Source organism: Acinonyx jubatus, chromosome E4 (assembly GCF_027475565.1).
Source record: "Acinonyx jubatus isolate Ajub_Pintada_27869175 chromosome E4, VMU_Ajub_asm_v1.0, whole genome shotgun sequence".
NCBI classification, from domain to species: Eukaryota; Metazoa; Chordata; class Mammalia; order Carnivora; family Felidae; genus Acinonyx; species Acinonyx jubatus.
The window spans coordinates 62,084,912-62,107,436 of NC_069395.1; the positions used below are offsets into that span (position 1 = coordinate 62,084,912).

At 50.3% G+C, this 22,525-nt stretch overlaps 1 protein-coding gene, 1 long non-coding RNA gene and 1 other non-coding gene across 15 annotated transcripts in view; 2 read left to right on the forward strand and 1 right to left on the reverse strand.

Annotated features, from left to right (window-relative positions):
• The window catches only part of SDCCAG8 (SHH signaling and ciliogenesis regulator SDCCAG8), a 246,837-nt gene that overhangs the window by 213,827 nt on the left and 10,485 nt on the right, over window positions 1-22,525 (forward strand). The window lies entirely within an intron of this gene.
• On the forward strand, window positions 3,822-3,986 carry LOC113595688 (U1 spliceosomal RNA). The gene has a single exon (XR_003416259.1). It is a non-coding gene; the product is annotated as a U1 spliceosomal RNA (small nuclear RNA).
• LOC113595610 (uncharacterized) lies at window positions 15,131-22,457 on the reverse strand. The gene is made up of 2 exons (XR_003416147.2): window positions 21,063-22,457; window positions 15,131-15,436 (listed from the first exon to the last, which is right to left on the reverse strand). It is a non-coding gene; the product is annotated as an uncharacterized LOC113595610 (long non-coding RNA).

Sequence of the window (22,525 nt, forward strand, 5' to 3'; positions counted from 1 at the left end):
CTGGAAGGGTCAGGGCTGATGCCATTTCCAGCACCTCCCATAACAGGACTGGCCCAGCACAGCAAGCACAGAGAACATTCCAGGACTTCTGGGGAGCCCCTGGAGCAGACCCAGAGCTGGATGCAGTCGAGAACCCATGTGAACACAAGAATATAAACAGACCAATGGGAATAGTGAACTATGCATTTAGATTTTTAAATAGCATACATTAACATCTTGGAATGAATTTTGCATTTAATATTCCATTGCATTTCCAGAAAGTTTAGTGCTGGAATTTAGTATTCATTTGGTTATGCTACACAGTGAATTTATTCACCTGCTCCTTTGAGGAAAAAGAGGAACTTTCTCTCTAGAAGCCTTTCTCACAGGAAAGCCTTTATTTTGGCTTAACCTTTCAGATTTTTGGATAATTTAGGTGTCACAGATAAACCCATGATAGGATAGCTTTCAGACACTATAATTTAAGTGTCTCTGAAATGTAATAAATAGAGCTTTGTCTGGGTTTGGAGAAATAATGTTTTCTTCCCAAACAGCTGTTCATTTGTATTAACAATTTTCTCTCTCTGGAAAGGCAGTATTTCTGTTTTATATCCAATCTTGTCTCCTTTCTATCACGTTAGCTGTGTTCTCTCCATTGTGGCAGTGTTTTTAATATCCCTGAGCACCGTGGGCTGATGACAAAGCTGACCTCAGGGGCTTCCAGAAAAGAAGCTACTACTTGTTTTTCCCTAGCTTATTTCTCGTCAGACTGTCCCTGTATATCTTACTGGGGCTGGCTGATTTCAGTGCCTTTTCATTTTGTCTGAGACCATTTGGAGAAGGCATTTAAACACCAAATGCAGGATGCACAAATCTATACAAATCTATGCCCCCTTCTTCGGTTGGCAAAGCCATAGGTCTTTGGTTGTTCATTTTGGGGCCCCTAATTAGCACCCAAAGAGGCAATTTCTGAGGCTGTGATGAAGATAGTCATAGCAAGCTGTGAGGTCTGGCCACAGGAGCCACTGAAATATATATGATACTGGCCTTCCCCTCAAAGAGGTCACGCCCAATGGGCCTACACTAGACCTTTGCACACGGGAGAAAGAAAGCAGAGAATCATGGGAGTGAGAACACGAATATAAAATAAAGTTTCCTAACAATCTTGTGAGATGGACAGGTGAGACATGTATGGTAAAAATTACATTTTACTTTGAAGTCATCTGGTTAGAAAGAGGCTAAATATCACCAAACTCCCATGGCTGGTAGGCTGAGAATCAGACCCTTTCCTACTTAATGTCTCTGAGAGTCATCATAGGGAAGGGTAGTTAAGAACGTGCCTTCTGAACCCAGATGGCACGGCTTCAAATACCTGCTCTGCCCTCTTCTGCGCTGTGTGATTTGGGACAAGCTACTTAACGTGGGCCTAAACATCTCCATCCATAAAATTATGACAGTTGTGTTACGTATCTCATGGGGTTAAGAGGATTGCACGAATTATTACACAAATGTTCAGAGCAGTGCCTGGCACACAGCAAGGACTCAATAAACGTTAGCTATGTGCATTGCCACAGCGCTCAGCACAGGGAGCAACATGTACAACCTGTAATCAGAGCTCGTGAACATTAAATAGGTCTTCCCTACACCTTTAGCGAAGTTAAAATGAAACAGGGTTTTTGTTCTCGTGCTGTAACCCAGGACTACTGCAGCCCTTGCAATTAATGAAGGACACAACGTTCACAATGTCGGCCTCTGGGGAATACTGTCAGGGGGACGGACGGTTAATAATCAGGTCTCCACCCCTGACAGATCAGAAGTGCCGCCTCATAACGATGCATTCCAGAATACTCTAGAGAGGCCTTTGAGACTCATCTCCTTTAAGTTTGAAAGCGTGGGGGCACTTGGTGCTTATACAGCGCTAACTTCCAAGTAACACATCTCCGTTCACAGTCTATTATGCTCAGACCCTCCTGGAAACTGCTTTTGACTGTTGACTGGAAGTGTGACCAAAGATTAATGAATTTGGAAGCACTGAAGTGATAGAAAAGGTATTTGTTTGTTTGCTTGGCTGGTTGGTTAAAATCCTATTCTGTTTTGAACTGAGTTGGAGTCAGCGGTGAAATTAGGAAGCTGGGGGATCCAGTGATTTTGGAAATCAGTCCAGGTCCAATCAGGTGAGCGGGATGCGAGGAGGGAGAGAGCAGAGGCCGGAGAAAAACCCACCCCAGATTACAGCCCCCAGATCCCACTGGCCCAGAAGCCAGAGGAGAGTCTCGGGGACACCTCGGGGCTTTGTGGGGGTGGGGGGGAGCTGTCTGCTTGGGCACATATGTGCACCAAACCTCCCTTTGCTCCATGCCAGCATCTGATCAGCAGCCTCCAAATGTTCTAGCATCCCCAGCAGATCATTTTGATTCAGAAGCCTTCTATTGACAGTTAACTTTTATTGAAAGACTATTGTCTTGATAAGAAATTCCCGACAACTTCAGTGATGTTGGATTCCAAGTATATAATGACAGCTCTGATGGTGTGTGTTTGTGTGTGTGATGCGTTCAAATGCTCTAAGGAAAACTGCTCTAATTTTTCACCACGCTGGGGGGGCACCCAGCATTCAGGCTCTGTGCAAGTGCACATAAACACACACGATACTTGAACCACGGACCCTATAGAATTTACTAGCATACATGGAAATTTGGTGAGGACAAAGTTGTTTTTTGTTTTGTTTTGTTTTGTTTTGCTAGGAGACTGTCTTGTCAAATGTCCAGTAGCTTTTAGTTAAGTTCCACCCAAGGACAATGTGGTATGGACAAAGGAGCACCAGATCTTAAACAGAGAAATCTGGCTTTCAGTCCTGTCTTAGCTATTTTATAGCTGCCGTGAGGATCATGGGTTTAGATGACAGACCTGGGATTGTGTTCTAGCTCTCCACTTACTATGTGAATAAGGCAAGATATCGGGGGCATCTCTGGGCCTCACTTTCTTGTCTATAAAATGAGGATCACAGTAGTAGCCATAATACCTTCTTGAAAAGGTTGCTAATAATGACTTACAAATAACTGGAAAAACACTTAGCACAGTCACTGCACATAGAAGAGTCTCAATTAATAATAATAATAATACCTCATACTGTTTATTGCTTTAGTTATGTTATTATGGAATCTTAATTGCCTCGTTCATTTGAAAGAAGCAGCACTTCGTATATTCGGGGCCGTTTTCAGAGTTAGGTGAGCTCGTGTATGTGGAAGCACTGTGCATATGCTCTGAAGTACTTTTTTAATGTTTATTTATTTGTTTTGAGAGAGAAAGCCAGCATGCGCGGGGGAGGGGCAAAAAGAGAGGGGGAGAGAGAGAGAACCCCAAGCAGAGAATCCTGACACGGGGCTCCATCCCACGACGGTGAGATCATGACCTGAGCCGAAATCAAGGGTCAGACACTCACCTGACTGAGCCCCCCAGGCGCCCCTGAAACACTTTATTAAAAATAATAATGATGATGATGATTGTACTTTCACTTAGTGAGGATCTCTAAGGGCCAGGCATTTTACATGCTGTCTCTAACTCTCCAAGTAGTCCTGGGAGGTAGTAGAATCATTTCATATTGGAAATGAAACAGGCTTAGAAGAATTTGCCTGGGACCATGCTGAGATTTCAACATAGGTTTTTTTCTTTTAATTCAAAGTCGTCATTCTACGTAGCTGCATCTCAATGGTAACAAAACAATTGTTAATAATAGGTTATTGTTCCTGTTGATAATAGAATCAGGCTCCCGGCATCTAGTCTGTGTAATCATCAAGTAGTATAACCTGCACTGCATGTATTTTATATTAAAACATATGATTTTTATACTTACCTGGCAAGGGAGATACCATGATCAGCGAAGGTGGTTTTCCCAGGGCGAGGCTTATCCATTGCACTCCGGATGTGTTGACCCCTGCGATTTCCCCAAATGTGGGAAACTTGACTGCACAATTTGTGGTAGTGGGTGACTGCATTCGTGCTTTCCCCTGGGGGGGGTGGGGGACAAATGTATGAATTTGACAAAATGCATTGAACACATACTCACAGACTTACGTGTGTATCCACCCATGAAGCCCGAGGCTATGGAGGAAGTTTCAGAAAGGAGGAACCTGTCGGCAAGATCTAGGCAGTGGCCTTGTGGTTGGAAAACACGTGCTATCCCCACATCCCCAAGGGGAATAATTTGAAGGGCATACTTTTTGAATGGCTAAGTTCTGATACTTTCATTATAATATTCAATGCTTTCTTAGTCACTCCTCATGTTTTTGCATTTCAGTTACATGAATTTTCATTCACATTGTAGATAACAAGTAAATGGAATTTACAGTTTGGTGCCCCCGTCAGCATACTAATTTGAACTAGTTTATTGCTCACCAGCTGACAGTGGTCTGCTCAGGTGGGCAGCCTGGAACCCGGGCATATCCAGAGGGGACGTGTCTGTGCAGAAGTGTCCCTGAACACCTGGAGGCTACTGGACTTAATGAGATCTGCATGGCTTTGGCAGTTACTTTTTCTTTTTTTAATTTTTTAATGTTTATTTATTTTTGAGAGAGAGCGAGAGACAGAGCGCTAGTGGGGGAGGGACAGAGAGAGAGGGAGATGCAGAATCTGAAGCAGGCTCCAGGCCCCGAGCTGTCAGCACAGAGCCCGACACAGGGCTCGAACCTACGAACCATGAGATCATGGCCTAAGCCAAAGTCAGATGCCTAATCAACTGAGCCACCCAGTCTCCCTGGGGTTCAGCAATTCCTCACTGCAGGTTTGCTGAAGTTTTGCTTCTTCTTTTTTTTTTTTTTTTTTTTTTTTTGCTAACCCTTTCTAAGCCTCAGTCTCCACAATCTATTAAATCAAAATAATAGTGCCTGACTACTTAGAGTTTCCAAGCAGATAAAGGGATATTTCATTTAACGTGCTCAGCACTTAACACCGCATCCTTTTCCACCCTTCTTTGACTTCTGAAAGAAAAAAAAAAGGGTCTACTTTTGCAACAATGGAATATTCGGTTTGCTTTTTTTACCATCCCTCATTTGCACAGACTTGGAAAACCATGCGTGGTCAACCAACACATGGATCGAACAAATTTACAAGGAGATCAGAAACGGCTTTTCACCTGTGACTGAGTGGTGCCACCAGTGGGGGTGTCCCATCTGCAAGAGGGCTCTCTGCACCAGTCCGGAGGGAATATCCCAGCTGTCCCTATGTTACAGAGGCTAGACCAACTGCCCCTCACCCCCACTCTGCAGATTTTTGCTCCTGAAGCCGACCGCCCTGGCCTCGATCACTCACATGTGTCTGCCAGGTTTAACTTTTAGTTTGTCTAAAAGTTAGTCTTTCTGATTCCTGGCCTGATGAAATATTTTAGAATATTTTCCCAGTCCCGCTCCCCTCCCCCGTCCCCCACCGCTCTAAGTTACAAATGGCCAGATTTCAGTCATCAGGAGAGTCGAATGTATTATTTTTTTGCAGCCTGTCTTTCTGGGGGCCGGATTCCAAGGAGGCAGCCCGTGGGCTCACAGGCCAGGAGAGCCAGGATTTCAACAGCGTCAACAATCTTTGCTCATCATACGGAAAAGCAGTGTGTCAGTGCCGGCTCATTAGCATACAGCCGCGCCGTGCTTGCTAACAAAGCAGGCTTTGGGTATCTGCTGGTTTCTCAGATTGTCTGTCTTCCCTGACCAAGAAGAAGAGGAGAAATAGCTTCAGGCAAGGGTGCCGTCCCTCTCCCGCGGCCAGAAAGCCTCCCAAGGATTCCCAGAGGGAGAGCTTTGAAGTGGTTTTCAAGCAATCAAGCTCTTGGAAAAAGGAGACCAGCCACCCTTTGTTTTTCTAATCTTGTTCTGAATCACGACAGGCAAATAAATCGCCATGTTGTCGAGTTAAAAATGAGCGAGCCCCGAATAATTCCCGATCATCCCTTTAACAGTTCTGTTTAGTTAGCAGGCTTCAAAAGAAAGAACTATATATGGGCAGAGGTACGCCTGCGTGCCCCGCGCGGTCTGTCTCCCGATCCCTCTTTTGTTAGGGGGATGGAGGGGAAGGAGAAACTTACAAGCAGATGTGCTGCTAGATCTACAGGCTTCTGCCAACCATATGGCATCTTAAAGAAAGATGGTTGGAGCGTCTGGATTAGCAAAGAGTCGGGATGGGAAGCCATGTGTCGTGTTGGTACAGGCAGTTGTTTGAGCTCTCTCTAAATGGCTTCAGGAGATTGTGTAATGGAACAAATGGTCCTGGGAGCCCGGGAACAGCCTTGCCGCTGCTGGATAGGCAGTCGGCCCTCGGGCGGGAGCTGTTTCCCTTCTTCCTCCCCCCCTTGTGGCCTCTCCTTTTAGTGTTCTTCCAACTCCGAGAATGGACTCAGAACTTTTCCACTTAGAATTTCGCTCTGGGCTCTCCCCGCCTGGATGTCTGCCTGAACTCTCTCCTCTCCCTTGAACCTGGAAGTGAACGCTGGGGTCCTGCTCCAGGTCCCCTCCTGCAGTCCCTGCAGGGGTCCGGGCCGACCGAGGCCTTTCCCAGCTCCCCGGGAGGTGTTCTCCCACCACAACTTCCAGAAACCCCAAGAGATGAAAAATCTTTAATCCCTTAATGGGTCAGCTCAGAGTTTTATGTGGTCCCAGGTGTTGACCACCTAAGAGACGTGCGTGCCCCTTCACCATCTTGGATCTCATGTGTGCCGCTTAAAAACAAATTGTACTAATTCCATAGCAGTGAATTCTTTGGTCTTTTGGGTCATGCATGCCATTAACTGAGCAGGACTCCACTCCCTGATACGAAATGCAAATATAAGTTCAAGACTTGAGACACTGCGATACTGGCACCGTGTGGGCAGTATTTCATCTGGGGTCACGTTCTCTGTCCGTTCTTGTTTTGAGAAACTGAGGCAGAAGGGACACCTTCCAGCCAGAGCAAATCTTTGGAGCTGTTCTCTTGGCCAAGCTCTCTGGACACTTCAGCTGCGTTCTGGGGCAAACAGATCTTTCTTTGTGGCCAGTTCAGGGCCACTGCATATACGATGCAATGCCTTTCGCTGCTATCAAGTTGGGTCGGCCTCCTCAAGGGAATGGGTGACCCACCCCCAGGCGCCATGATGTATCAGATGCCCTGATGTATCATGCATTGCGGTCCATGGGAGGCGCGATGAGTAGCTGAGGCAGTGAAAGAACTGGCTGATTTATCTGACCACGTTATCAAAGCAGCAGCCAGTCGGGTCAGTGGGAGTCTCTTGTGGGTGCCTGGTTTGTGCTGCGTGCCATGGGAGCAGAGAGCACTGAACAGCAGCATCTCCTTTAGGGTTTGAGCTCCCACCCCCCACCCCACCCCCCCGCCCCGATCACAGGCAGTGAGCCCAACTGCCCCAGAGAATGGGAGCAAATAAGAAGTGAGAGCCCAGGTTAAAAGTGAATAACCTCCCCCCCACCTCAAGAAATGAAATGTAGAGCATGTGCAGGACTGGGCTGCAGTGGGAAGGAAGAAAACAGTGTCCCAAAATCTGAATATGTCTTCAAACTGTCATTGTTTTTATGTACTTGTGGCTGAGGCAGATGATTTTCACTGTCTGACACAAGGTCATCTGAGAATCACTTGGAGATCATTACCAATTTCTTTCATAAATAACTCTTTTCTGCAAGGATACCAATGTCACCCAGTTATTTCAGATGAGGTGCCATTTCATTTTTGTGAATTCTTTGTATTAAAAAATTATTCATGGGGCGCCTGAGTAGCTCAGTCAGTTGAGCATCCGACTCCCTCTCAGGTCATGATCTCACGGTTTCGTGAGTTCAAGCCCCGCATCGGGCTCTGTGCTGACGTGACAGCTGGGACTCTGGAGCCTGCTTTGGATTCTGTGTCCCTCTCTCTGTCCCTCCCCTGCTCGCTCTCTCTTTGTCTCTCTCAAAAATAAACATTAAAAAATTTCAAAAAAATTATTTATATCTCATAGACACAGGTTAAAAACACATTACTTTGACCCCCACCCCCAGGGCTCATTTCATGCTGAACATGGGGCGGAGGTGGGGGGCCGTGGGGGAAGTATCATTTTGATTGTTATCTCCCAATTGGAAGAAATTACCACTTTAATCCTTTAAACCATCCAAGTGTACATGGTCCCAAATTTGTCAGCATTAGAATTTCTTGAAACAATGCAATTAAACTGCAACATATTTCCTAACATTCTTAATTAAGACAGTAACTGAAAAATGTAGATTAACAGAAGTTACTGTTTTTATCAACACATTTTCTTTCTTTCCCGCCACCATCACATCCCCCTCCCCCATCCCTTTTTCTTTTTCTTTCTTTTTTTTTTTTTTTTTTTTGCTTTAAATGTCTGATGTCAGTTTCGTCCACATGTACATTATGCACATGGCACCGAAGAAACAAAGTAAAAAATTCTCTTTTAATTCTGAGCTGCATGCCCAACGCCACATGCACTGTCTGTTACATGTCGCTTCTTATGAGGTTCATGCTGGGAGTTTCTTTTTAAAGGCAAAGTGTTTCTGAAGGAAAGAGTTCAGGTTGCGCAGATTGTGTTAGAAAAACCTCACTCTCTCCGAGTGGAATTAATATACTGATTGTTCCGTGCAGGCTCAAACTGGCAATGTGTGCAAAAGTTCAAGAGTATCTGGGAGTGGAAATAGGGAGGAGAATTTGAGAGAGTGAGAGCACACAAAGAGATGGGAAGTGTTGGAAAGTGAAATTAATGGTAACTTTGTAAGCAGGCAGAGGGAATGTAAGTATGAACAACTGTGCAGTAAAGGGTCCTCAGGCTTAGAACATTTGTGCGGAATCAGAAAGCCCTGATTCTCATGGCGCATTTTAGGATAGGTCATGAAAGCCAGTTGGGTTATTGGAGGACAATGGGGGCGCGGATAAAGCGCTGTCACACTCAGCACCTTTTAACTCGCATTTCTTTGAGGTCTTCAGGTGTTGGGCCCTTTCAATTGGGTCACAGGAGAAGCTTAATCACTAACCCAGAAACCGAAGCGGGCCGTAATGGTGCTTCGGCCTGTCAGCCAATATTTTTTTCCTGGTTGGTTAAAATCTTGAATGTCCAGGATGATCCACAAACGGTGAACGTTTGGTTTACACGTAAGGAATTAAAAGGTAAGAAAAGCCAGTAACAATCACGCGGCACCTTTCCCATCACAAGGAAACTTTTTCCGCACTGCTCCCCAGGGAGAAGGAGACGGGGACGGGAGCTTGGAGTTAATGAGCCTTTCGCCCATCTCCTTCTTCGACTGCCACGTCGGCTTAATCCTCGCCGTCCGCCACAGCCCGGAGCCCCGCGGGCCCCGCGGAGCCGCCCCGGCCGCCCGGCAGGTGCAGGCGCCTTCCCGGGACCCCCCTCCCGCGGGCAGCCGCGGCGCAGCCCAGAGGTCGGGGCGAGCGGCCGCGCGGCCCGGGGGTTGGGGCGGGGCGGGGGGGGGTGCGTCGGCGGGCGCGGTGGGGGGCCGGAGCCGGGCGCCTCCCCGCCCGCCGCGGGAGGGGCCGCCCGCAGCCCCGGGCGCGCTCGGAGGCGGCCTGAGAGCAGGTGCAGGGGCGCGGCGGGCGCGCTCGGAAGTGGCCAGCGCGCGGCGGGAGGCGGGCTGCATCTCCGGGGCTCGTCCTGAGCGCGCACCACCGCTCCCCGCTCCCGTCGACGGGATTTTCACTGCAAGTCTGAGATGGAGACTTTCATTGGCGGCATCTAGGAAAAGGTGGGGGGGGGGGGGGAGGCGAGGCGTGGGGAAGAAGACCACTACCTTCTGTTTGGCAGCTGCTCGTCTCTAAAGCAGGACACTGTCTCCGGGGATGGTTTAGGGCAGGTCCTCCCGTGGCCGTGAGCTCAGGTCAGGGCTTGGGAGGATGTCAGTATTGTGCGCCCACACCTCTCAAAATGCTGCTCTGCGGCCTGTGAGGAGAGACACTAGCAGGGTCCCCAGCCTCGCGTCACCGCCCCGCGCCGCCCCAGGCCCGGCTGTCGGTCCTGTAGCCTATTGTCACCGCCTATTGTCATCGCCTGGGAGGGTGTTACTGCCGCTGCATCACAACCACCAGGACCTGGCCTAGAGAGAGTAAATACTGGATGGATGATTTAGCATGCCTGGGGGTTCTTCTTAAAATCTGGGCACTGCTGCCCACAGGGGGTTCCTAGTCTACACAGCAGAAGCTCACCGGGCGTGGGGGCCATGACCGGAACCGTGGTGGCGGTGCTGGGAGGGCCTCGGCATCAACACTGAGCCCACTGCTGGGGCCCTCACTTGGCCTGGGGGAGCAGCCTTCAGGAAGCCCGTCCTTCCCTCTCTTTTCTGTTCCTCTCATTCAGGAACTCTTAATTGAGGAAGGATGCCTCCTTTGCTCTGTTCGGTAGAGACAGAGCCCCTGACCCTCTCCGCCACCCTGTAGTGACACCTCCCTGCTCTCTGAACCCAATCCTGTCTCCCCTGCTCTCTCAGGGACTGCACACCTTGGACACAGAGATGGCTTCTGCTTGGAGCACCCCAAGGTTGATTGATGACCGGAGGCAGTGGTGGCCTTCCCTAATCCAGAGCAGTCTTAATACGTCTTCTCTCCCTGCCGCCCACCTCAAGGCCACCGTGGTTTCCTGAGCTGCGTGGGGCACTTTGTTTACTTGTGCTCCTTTTACAAAATAGAGGAAGGAGTATTGGAAGCCTAGTCTGGTTCTCTTGCCACTTTTAAAATTCAGAATTTCACAACCCAAACGTTAAAGTGTTGATAATTGGTTCCTTCTGCCCCCCCGCGACGGCGTGGAACTGGGTGAGGTTAGGACTCTTGTGCTGCCCGAGTTCCCCGGAAAGGAAGTGGGCAGGCTGGGCAGGCCTCTGCCGGACCTTCTAGCTGGAAGAGCTCTGCCATCGTATTATCCTGACGCCCATCACTGTGTGGAGGACCCCCTTTTACTAAATGATTTATTACTCTTAGCAGAATTCCTTTGGCTGCAGATTTTATTTCTGAGTCACTCTGTTCAGCTCAATTGGTCGCCTTCAGTTACCGTGGCAACCAGCAGATGGGGTTCTTTGACAAGGGTCAGCAGGGAGGCTGCCTCAGTATAGACTATAGAGGGAAGAGGAGCTAAATAAAAAGCTTTCAGCACTGACAGTTCTGTAGCGGATGGCCAGGAGTACTTATCAAATTACTTGCATTAAAACCTAATTAAGATGTGTGCCAGTAAGGGTGCCGTAGTGATTGGACCTGGTTACTGAGCTGCCGTGGGCCCACTCTGACTCGATCACACCTCTGTGACCAATTTGCCGACCTCGAGGATGGTTGAACACGAAGAAGACAGAGGGCAAGCTCACTCCAGCGTGGATCTGCTACACTCCAGGACACTCAGACCCTCTGGGAGCACCTGGGGGACCTCACTGGCCCCGAATCTTCGTGCTAACACCACACTGCTGCAGACACTCCGGAGGGCATCTGAACAGGCCCCTCGTGCGTTTTCATAGTGCCACATCTGCTTTTAAGACTATACTTGCTTTAGTTGCAAATAGTATTCGTCAAAATAGAACTGATCTCTTAGTTGTTCCAGATACAGGGTACTAAATAGACATGCTGTCTAAGCACAAAGGATCTTTTCTGTAGGGAGGAAAGGGACATTTTCCGGTCAGTTGACAAAATTAGAAATCAGTAGGTTAGATAAAGGTATTTTGTCACTGTTCCAAGTCAATGTAGTTGATAATATACTGTGGTACATGGGAGTGTCTTTATCATTAGGATTTACACACTGAGGTCTGGGTGCCCGCAAATTACTGTCAGATGGCTCTGAAAACAATAAAAAATATACAGGGGCACCTGGGTGGCTCAGTCGGTTAAGCGTCCGACTTCGGCTCAGGTCATGATCTCACGGTCCGTGAGTTCGAGCCCCGTGTCGGGCTCTGTGCTGACAGCTCAGAGCCTGGAGCCTGTTTCAGATTCTGTGTCTCCCTCTTTCTCTGAGCCTCCCCTGTTCATGCTCTCTCTCTCTGTCTCTCTCTCTCTGTCTCAAAAATAAATAAACGTTAAAAATTTTTTAAAAAGTAAAAAAAATAAATAAATAAAAAATATACATATCCATTTGTGTGTGTGTGTGTGTGTGTGTGTGTGTGTGTGTGTGTGGAGAAAGAGAGAGAGGAGAATAATAAATGGGTTAAGTGATAACAGGTAAATTTGGATAAAGGGTATGTAGGTATTCTTTGTACTATTCTTACAACTTTTTGTAAGTATGATATTATTTTCTTTTTTTGATAGTATTTTCAAATAAAGTTTTGTTTTTATTTTTTATTTTTAGAAAAATTTTTAATGTTTATTTTTTTTTATTGAAAACATTTTTTTAATGTTTATTTATTTTTGAAGGAGAGAGAGAGAGAGAGAGACAGAGCCTGAGTGGGGGAGGGGCAGAGAGAGCTGGAGACACAGAATCCCAAGCAGGCTCTGGGCTCTGAGCTGTCAGCACAGAGCCCGACGCGGGGCTCGAACTCACCGACCGCGAGATCATGACCTGAGCCGAAGTCAAGAGTCGGACTCTTACCCGACTGAGCCACCAGGCGCCCCCCAAATAAATGCTTTTTAACAAGGGGATGCTTCCACTGAGGTTTAGGTAGAGGGTGGTAGGAGAGGCATCTGGGGTGCTCTGCTCGTGCTGCTAAATGGCCTCGCGCCGCATGTGGCCTGGACTCTCCTCTGTAGCAATCGTGAGACCCGACCGTCTTCATCCCTCCGTCCCGTTCCCTGTTGCACAGTGGGGCTGTGCTCCCCATGACTGCTTTTGCCTTAACGAGAGCGAGCCACAGGTGACCGTGGCTGGAGGCAAACAGTCTCCTAGGTTCTTTAGAGTTTAAGGTTCCTGACGCGTCGGCTCCTGCCCCTCCTGTTCCTGGTTGCCGGATCCTTTCTCCCTGCCAGGCCCTCCGAGGGGATCAGGAGCTCAGCCCGTGTCACATGGCACTTTCTCTCTCGGATGACAAGGCAGTGATGCAGCAGATGTTCTCAGTGTTCTGTGCCGAAGCTGAGGCTCATTTCCAGCCTGTCTTAAGCAGCTGGTCTGTGAGAGCGCCAGGTGACACCACCCGAGGCCTCGGGGGTGCGGCGGCCTGGGGAGCTGGCCCCCAGCAAGCTCCCCAAATGAGTCTCTGGAGCCCTGGGCCTCCCGCATCTGCGTCCTTCGTGCCAGCACCAGTCCGGACTAGGTTGGCATCCAGACTGAGGAGTCTGCAAACCGGTCGGGGACGAGATAACAGAAAACGGGGCTTCGAAACTTTTAGGGCAATCGGTGCAGGAGTGTGTTTTTATTGTCCTTCGCAGAACTATCAGTCGGCAGCGGAGTGCAGTTAAAAAGGAACAAAAGCAAAGCCAGAACTGGCGATCCCCCTGAGCTGGGTGGAGGAGTACTGGCCCAGGGGCTCCCCCACCCCGGCCTCAGAGAATGACTGTGCCTCCAGCCCCCACTAGGTCCCCCAGTGGGTCACCTTTCTCAAGATCCTTGCCTAAAATCCTTTTTTTTTTCTTTTTTAAGTATGAAATAGAAGGTCTTTTTCAAAAGGATTCTGAAATGCTTCCAAGAACACTGGATTTGGAGTCAAGAGACATGGGTTTCATTCTTAGATTTACTAAACACAAGCTGTGTGACCACCGGCCACAGGTTCACCATAATGGGCTGGACTGGATGACCTCTGAGGTGCCCCTCAGCTCTCACATGACTTCATCAGGTGCTCCTTTTGCAGAGAAGAGCAGGGGTCTCTCCCTCAATTGCTGCCCCTAAGCAGCGCCTGCCCCCCGCCTCCCCCTGCTTAGGCTGATTGGAAATTTAAGAGAATGAAAAATTAAAGGGGTGCAGGAACATACATTTCCTTTGCTGGAAAGGTCAACTCTCCCCAGAATGGCACAATCTTTAGAATGAATGACTCAATTACAATCACTGTCGAACAGGTTGGATTTGGGCAAAGGAAATTAAAAGGCAGAGCAGCCATTGAAACTGCCTTCATGTTCTATGTGAGGATAACCGGCCGGAATGTGTTCCAGATGCCTAAGCACGTGGCTTATTCTCGCTGACACTGTATGACGCTAATGAGATGGGATTACGTAAACTGTGGCGAGCGATGTTCAGGCATTGGAGAAAAGCGTACAACTTTAAGTTAATATGATTTATTTGCTGAAATTAACTCCTTAGAGCAAGTTTTCAGGGTAATTGGGCTTTCAAACTTCAACTTGGGCAACCTGTGTTATTAGGACTAGAGCAGACCGCAGGGTTTGAGGATGGGAACACAGTGAGATTGTATGGTCACAGCGCCATGGACGTGTGGAGCTGGAAGAGAAGGCTATCATCCTGCAGCCCCGTGGCTGGCAAACTTTCTTTCCAAAGGGTCAGGCTGTTGACATTTTAGGCTCAGTTGCAGCTCCTCAACTGGGCTATTACAGGAACAAAGCGGTCATAGATGATATGTGAAGGAGGAGCGTAGCTGGGTTTCAGTCAGTGTATTTCAGGGCTGAAAGTGAATGTCATGGAGCGTTCACATCAAAGTATTCTTTTTCTTTCTTTTTTTTTATTTGTCATTCGAAAATAGAAAAAGCATCCTTAGCTTGCAGATTGTGCAAAAACAGGCAGTGGTCCAGGGTGGGGTGTGGCCTGGGGGTGTGAAGTGTGCTGACCCCTGCTTCTAGCTTATTGTCTCATTTCACATGTGAGGAAACTGACACTCAATGTGACCACGTTGCTTTGCTTAACTTATGACTGACATCCAAGCCTGGGAGTGGACCATGATAGTTTTCGTTTGGACAGTTGGCTGTTTTGAGGATCAGAGTTGGAGCCAGGGGGAGAAATTTTTCTCCACCAGAACTCATGTTGTATGTGTGACTAGTATTGTGAATTATCTCATGCCAGTGGTTCTTACCCTTGAGAATGTACCAGAATCACCCAGAGGGCTTAGGAAAACATACACCGCTGGGCCCCACCGTCCCCGGAGTTGCTGATTCAGGAGGTCTGGAGTTATTGTTTTCTCAGTTTTAGAAATGGAGAACCTGAGGTTGACTGAGACCAAGCCTCTTGCCCCAGCGGAATAGGTAGTTCGTGGTAGGATTTTGAAGCCATGTCTGAACATCCAAGTACAGCTGGCACTCATGCATCTGTTCTGGGATCTTTTAAGTTAGTGGCGAATTTCGATAGCATACTTCAAATTATTTAATGTATATTTTATGCCCTTTCAAAGTTATTACATCTGAAGGCATGCTTATACTACAGACAAGAAATTACAGGTCTCTTTGGTGTAAATAGTGTCCATTGGAAAGTAGTTTGTTCATTCTGATGTATTTACCTAGCACAGTCTATATGGCAGGCACCTTGCTGAGTGCTGGAGATGGAGAGATGAACAAGACCCCATTCCTGTCCTCTGGGAACCCGAGTTCAGTGACAGTGGCAGACAAGCCATGGCTGAGAATGGGACCGCAGCGGGGTAACCAGGGCAGCTGGCTGCGGAAAGAGGGGATAGTTTAGGAACCAGTCTCCAGAGCCGGGCGTCTGAGCCCTGTGGATGGAAAGGGCAAGGGAGGAGGTGGCAAGGCAGCCTCAGAGCCAGGCGACCAGAGGTGGGCCCGCCCACAAGAGAGACACACACGGCGAGGAGCAGGCCACTGTGACCCAGTCATCCTGGCTCTTACCCCTGCTGGTGGCCTGAGTTAGGAGGGCAGACGACTGACTTCTGTGCCTCCCTTTTCTCCTGCCCCCGACGATGCGGACGAGAGTAATACCTACCGCTTGCTCTTGTTAGGGGGACCACTCCCTGGGAACAGTAGAGACGTGATTGCATATTTTACAGTCAAGCATTTGCACTTTTTACATCCATATGTTGGTTGAAAAATGTTCATTTCCATGACGAGGCCCCTGTCCCTGTGAAATTGTGGGTCTGAGCATTTGAGAACACTTCTCTAAGAAGGGGAGGCACGTCTTTACTGTAGCCAGAGTGATCAAAGGAAGGGGTTCTGGTCTGAAAACATTTTAGGTTAAAAGACATTTGCCCTCCTTCCCAAACCAAAGGCAAAACAACACAAAAAGAGAAAGGGGGAAAAAAAAAACCCAAACAAAAAAACACCCCACAGTAGTCGGTAGGAAGCTCCTGGGTGAAACTATTGAGCGAAACTCAAACCTCAAATCAAGAACATACATACATTTATGGGGACATAGGCCCCCTCTGGAGGAAGAAGGGGGCCGGCCTGGAGAAAAGCACATGGGAAAGCAGCCCCATGGTGTTGGTACCAGGTTCACAAGTGTTCATTTGGTTATTATACCTCATAGCGTATTTATACACTGCATATATTTTGTATGTATCGCATACAACATAAAAAAATTTAAATATATGTATTCACTCGCTTTCACAGTATTCATGGCAAACGAGTGTCTGAAGCACAGGACCAGAGCTGGCAGCTTGCACCGCTTCTGTTTTGCATAAGATATTTTACCCAGCCCACTCAGCTCTATAAAGTTGTTTTGTATTTTACCACTTGCTCCATCTTATCCTGAAGTCTTGCATATTTAAAAAAAAAAAAAAAATGCTGGTTCTGATCATGGCTGCGGGTGTGGCACAGGGGATCGTCCAGGCCCAGCGTGGGTACAAGCCACCCGTATCCGATCTGCATCCTGGGCTTCAGAAACCCAGGCCCGCTTGTTCCTATGGCAACTGTGGCCCCACCCGCCTGTACCTACCCGGAGCCTTTGCGCCTCGAGCCCGAGCCCCTGTTGACGGCTCTTCTCCCCCAACAGGCCCGCTTCTGCCCAGTGGCGGTGGCTGGGCACCGGCAGGTCCGTAAGGAAACGGGCCCGGCCCCGGCCGTCAGGATGGAGAGCCCAGCCTGGGGCGCAGCGTGGCCCGGAGAGGCCCTTCCTCGCTGCCCTCAAGGGCAGGGGGGCACCGGCTGCCTCGCGGAGAGGCCCGGCCTGGCCGAGGCTCCGCTGGGTGCCACAACAGCACAGTGCAGATGCCAAGTGTGTCCCGGGGGGCACCTGGCAGGAGCGGAATGGGTGCCCGGTCCAGAGATGAGAGGCAGGCACTGGGTGTGGACGTACAAGTTAGGAACCGGGCTCCGAAATCTGTGTCCGCGTGGGGAGCCCGCGTGTGGCTTGCAGGCTGTCGGGGGCCCCTTCTCACCGGAGGGGCTGCTGCCGAGGCAGACTCCAGAGCAGGCCTGGTGAGGGCCGCCCCACTCCCTCCTCCAGTTACCTCGTGCCTTGTGCAGGAAGCAGCCCAAAACAGGGGACCCAGACAGAACGAGAAACTGCAGCCTCTCAGGCCGTGAAGCTGAGACGTGAGCGCTGAGAATGCTCAGCCCTGTGAAGATCCGCGGGGGCGGGGTTCCGTTCCAGGCCCAGGGGACCTGCAGGGCCAAGAACACGAGAGGACACGAGAACATGGAGTGCACGAGTCCCGCAGGGCCGGGAAGGGCGAGATCATCCAAAGGGGAAGGAAGTCAGGGCGTCCAGGTCCCTGTGAGAAGGTGCGCCCTCTGCCCGGCCCTTGGGTGCTGGCTCCCCCACAACCATGCTGTCGCCTGGCTTCTTTTCTCAACAAACGGGTGCCCTCTAACTGAGGCAGAGTATGAAGGCTGCTGGGCAGGGGCTTCCCCTGCTCACCTCTCTGCCCTCTTGCCTGGGGAAGGAGGGTCCCAGTCTCTGCCTCGAGCCCCTTCCATCCTCTGCGTCCCTCTTGCTCCCTTGCCCTCAGCGAAGCCCCTCTCCAGAATAGTCTCCCCTCTTCCATCCTTATAATCAGACTTCCACCACGCCTCCCTACTGACAGGGCAGGCAGCCGTGGCTGGGCACGTCCACAGCGTGTTCCACAGCCAAGTGGCATCTCACACAAAGACCCCCCACTTCCTCCCAGAAAGTCCCTTTTCCCCTAAGCTCCAGGTCTCCTCTCCTGGCTCCCCTCCTCCCTCCCCGTCTTCTGTCCCCATGGCTTGCTATGGCTTGCTGGCTCCCTGTCCTCTGCTAGCCTGTAAAATGTGGCTGATCCCCAAGGCCCTGCCCTGGCCCTGCTCCCTCACTGCTGTAAGTGTGCTTAGCCAGGAAGCTCATAGGGGGCTTATTTATTTTGAGAGAGGGGGAGGGAGGGAGAATCCCAAGGAGGCAGTGTGCTGTCAGTGTGGAGCCCCACGTGGGGCTGGAACCCACAAACCATGAGCTCATGACCTCAGCCAAAATCAAGAGTCAGACGCTTAACCGACTGAGCCACCCAATACCTGTATTTTTAACAAACGTGAAAGTCTCTGCCAGGCTTCCCTGGGTGAATCTTGCCCCAAGTTCATGGCCTCACCTCTCAGCAGGTTTGGCCAGCACAACCGGAGATCCAGCCAGAGCTGTCCCAGGTGCCGGGCCCCAACTGCTGGGTGGGTGGGTGTCTCACAGGTGCCTCACCCTGGCCCCAGAACTCCCACCCCGGGCCTGCCCTTCCTCCCATCCTCTCTTTCCCGGTGAAGGACACCACCATTGTGTGGACGACCAGGTCCGAATCTGTTAGTTTGGCTGAAGAGCTGGCTGGGACCAGCCTTACCCCTGTGAGCAGCCTGCAGACTGTGGGCCAGCCACACCGCCCAGCTCACAGTTCCAGACAGCATGGCCTTTGCAGCCTCTCTTCTCATGGGGGGCTCCCTGCCCCTCCCAGACACCCCCTAAAGTGGGGATAATGAGTTTCTGCCCGCGGGATTGTTGTAAGCACTTAGTGCAGCGCCTGGCACGTAGCTGGTGCTCAAAAGATGCTGGTCTGTTTTCCTTGATGGGCACAAGCCTCCTCTACCCCTCACTTGCCCGGTGACCACTCGCTTTCCTGCTTTCACCAGCCCCGCTTTCAGGACAGCACCTTTTCATTTTCCAGCTGGTCTCTCCGGAATTGGCTTTCTGAAGGCAGGGACCCATTGTGATTGTTGATATATTCCCAGTATCTACCTTAGTACTCCACACTTAAGGTATGCTTGCCAAGGGTTGGCTGGTTTCCTGAATTAACTCCATGAATCAACTATCCATTAACAATACTTAAGGACACCAGGGCACTGGGCCACCTGGGCGGCTCCATCGGTTGAGTGCCCGACTCTTGATTTCAGTTCAGGTCATGATCTCATGGTCCGTGGGATTGAGCCCCACATTGGGCTCTGCGCTGACAGCTTGGAGCCTGCTTGTGATTTTTTTGTCTCCCTGTCTCTCTCAAAAATAAATAAATACACAAAAACAAAAACACTCAGGCACTGCCTAAACGTGCCTCCAAGCTTGACCACTTTTGTATGGCTTTGTGCAAGTTAATCGAACCTCTTAGCTTCAGTTTCTCATCTGTAAAATGGGAAGCTAGCATCTACCTTTTAATGAGATAATCACCGTGGAGGAATAAGCACAGGGCTCAGTTAACATTAGCTGTTGTCAGTGGTGGCAGCTGAACATGGGCACTTAGAAGGACAAAAATGAGAGCAACAACCAGTGTGGAAAATACAAGACAACTTTTGTGTCCTAGGACACCCCAAGGTATCTCTTCTAACTGAGTAATGGAACATCCATGAACAGAGTATAGGCAGGGTTGTGTGGTGTTTGGGGAAGGCTGTCCCCCAAAATAACTTTTCATCGTAAAAACAATGTCTTCCCAATATTCCTAATAGGCCTTGAGAGCTGCTGCTGAAATATATTTCCGTAACAAAATCCCTTTTATCTAAAATCTAGGTAGGTTTCTTTCTTTCTTTCTCTCTTTCTTTCTGTCACCCTTTTAACAAATGTGGGTTTGGGTTTGTTGTTATTGTGGTTTTGACCTTTTCTGAGCTTGCGATTGCCTTTGTTGCTGCACGTGGAGTGCCATAATAGAGGCTGACCCTGAACAACATGTCTTTTAAAGGGAGAAAAGCACCCCAAGTTTGACTGCGTGGAGTGTTCAAGTCGGTTCCAGCCACAAAGCTAGTGGGGGCTTCAGCCTCGTTGAGGGAGGACCTGGCCCTCCCGAGGCCCTTACTCCCCAGATTGGTGGTCCTTCTGCTGCACAACCCAGGCAGCAGTTTCCTGCTCTGATGCCCAGTTCACACCCAGGGGACTGGATTCAGCCAGGCTGGGTGGGGCCTGGGCGCTCTTAGGTAATTGCCGCAGGGATCCGAAGCCTACAGTTTGCAAAACGCTGCCAACAGAGCCTGATTTAGGTTCCGGGGGGCTCCAAAGGGGGAGAGTCTAGGCAGGAACTGGCCCCGATTCTGGCTGTAAGGCAGTGTGGCTAGCCCATGGCCGGTATTTTGTGCGATGAGAGCAGGGTTTGGCTCAGCCCGGAGCTCTGGATCAGGCAGCCACCTCTTTCCAGGAGCCCAAAAACACATACTGAAGCCATCAGTCCATAGGACTGTTTTCCCATTTGATCAAAGCACAGGGCAAGGGACCACATGGAGAAAGGCCATTCTTGGCGCCTTGCTGCCTTTAAGCCTTAATGGTGTCATCTATTTATCACATGTTTCTGTTACATTTGTTTCCAGCGAGCATGAAGCCAGTGGGTTACTACCTCGCTAACTCTTGGCCTGTGGCTGTCTCCACACCCAGGACTTGATTGGAGGGGGAAAGCCACCCAAGGGTTTAGACAGCTCAGCTGCTAACAATGATGCTTTTCGCCTGATTCAAACATCCAAATGTTAGATTGTGTGCTTCTCAAGAAAAAAGGCTGCTCTCCTCCTCTCTGCATCATCTCCGGGATCCACTCCGGTGCTGGACAGCAGAGTAGCTGCTCAAATGAGTGGTGGCTGCCTGCATCTGTCGGTGGCTCAGCCCCGGCAGAATGCCCCTGCCTGGCGCTCACCCCCCACCCCCGCCCCCAGCCCACTGGCCCGGCTTCTAGGCCGCCCTGGGATGCCCTTGCCTCCCCCAGCTGCGCCCGGTCCAGGACGCAACGCAGGGAAACTCCTGTTTGGTCTGACGCCAGTGGGGTGGTTTTGAGGCTGCTCTCAGAAGAAACTGTCTCTGTGTGACAGTGGCGGTGGGGACAGAGCGGGCTTCCCAAAGCCCCAGGTGCCCTGGCTGCACCATGATCGGAGGAAGGGTAACAGGGGCCGGGGGCATTACTGTGTATACAGAACAGGAGCAGGAAAGCACTCACACTTGGATGGAAGATCCTTGTGTTCGGTTCCGGGGACCTGGGAAGCCGATCTGGGCTGGAGCAGCTGACCCTGGCCCGGAACAGCTACAGGCTCAGGAAGGAACTAAGGAGGAAAGAACTAAGCTCTGCCCTTGGCTCTTCTTGCTCTTTCTCCAGAACCCGCAGAAGGCTGGAGGCCGGTGGGCGGGGCATGGGCCTGTGGGCGGGGCCAGACGGCGGTCTCCAGCGCAGGGGGGCGGGGCGGGCTTTGTGAGCATGCGTCCTGCTGCCTGGGCGCCCACCGGTGTCTGTCGGTTTCCCGCTCGCTCGCTCCGGGCTACCCGTCGCACTTGCCGGTGTGGGAAGTAGCCCGCGGTGTGTGAAGAGGAGGGAACCGGGGTGGGGACTGGGGCGGCAAGTGTGCTGTCCGGGGCAGCTTGAACGAAGGTGCCCCCAAATCCATCCGAGGTTGAGAAGGGCGGGCGGTAGGTAGGTGCCGTCTCGGAAACGGAAATGGACAGGGTTGCACGTGGCACAGGCATCCGGGAGAGCGCCAGTAATACTAGAAAGCGTTAGGTTTCCTGGAGTGTAGTTGTACCACCTCCCAGTTGCTGCCTTGCTGCTGGTGAGGGCGCCCTCCCACCCCTTGGTTGTGCTCAGAGCTCCCTAGACCCGCAGGAAGGCTAAGGGGGTGGGTGCCCCGACGCCGGTGTCTGCAGATTCGGAGAGGTCATTGACTCAGTGTTGGACATGTAGCTTGGAGTTTGAAATGCATCTTGAGCTTTGAAAACCCCTTTCTTGTGAAAATACAAGTTAATTTCACCGTTGGTGCTTTAGTGGGTGAAGTCTGTGAGGAAGGGCGCATGACACATCCAGCTTCTTTCCAGAACAGTTGTGGGTAGTTATGCAACTCTAAATTTAATCCAAAGCCTACATTCCCAGGGGCGAGCGTGCTACTGGCTGTAGGAAGCCGTCTGTGGACAAATGAGGATAATAGTTTGAGTGAATTAGCAAGTCTGGAGAGGAGGGCCCATCAGCAGAATGACAAATTTAGGATCTTTAAAGACATCTGGTCAGCGATGCCGGAGCTCGTGATTGACTGAGTGATTAATAATGGAAAACCCTTAGTTCAGTGTTTCTGCTGTCCCTCGCCCACTTGCCCAGCCTGGGCGGGCTGTCTGCTCCAGCCTGCCAGCAACGTCTCCAGCTGAACAATGGAGGCATTTAGGCCCCTCATCTTTGACCCTGGTGAGTTTACGCTTTCAGTTTTTCTTCTACTTACCCAACTTGTCTGTGTGTTTCCTAATTGACAACTCCGTTGCAAAGGCTCTTAATGCCGGTTCACATTTGATATGATTCCGTTCCACTTAGCCCACTGCTAGCTAGCCACGGCCTCACCCCTCAGGGTCGCCCTAGACTTACAGCTCCCGGTTCACCGTCTGGAGCTTACGGCAGACACAGGCAGCCATGGAACACACCGGAGG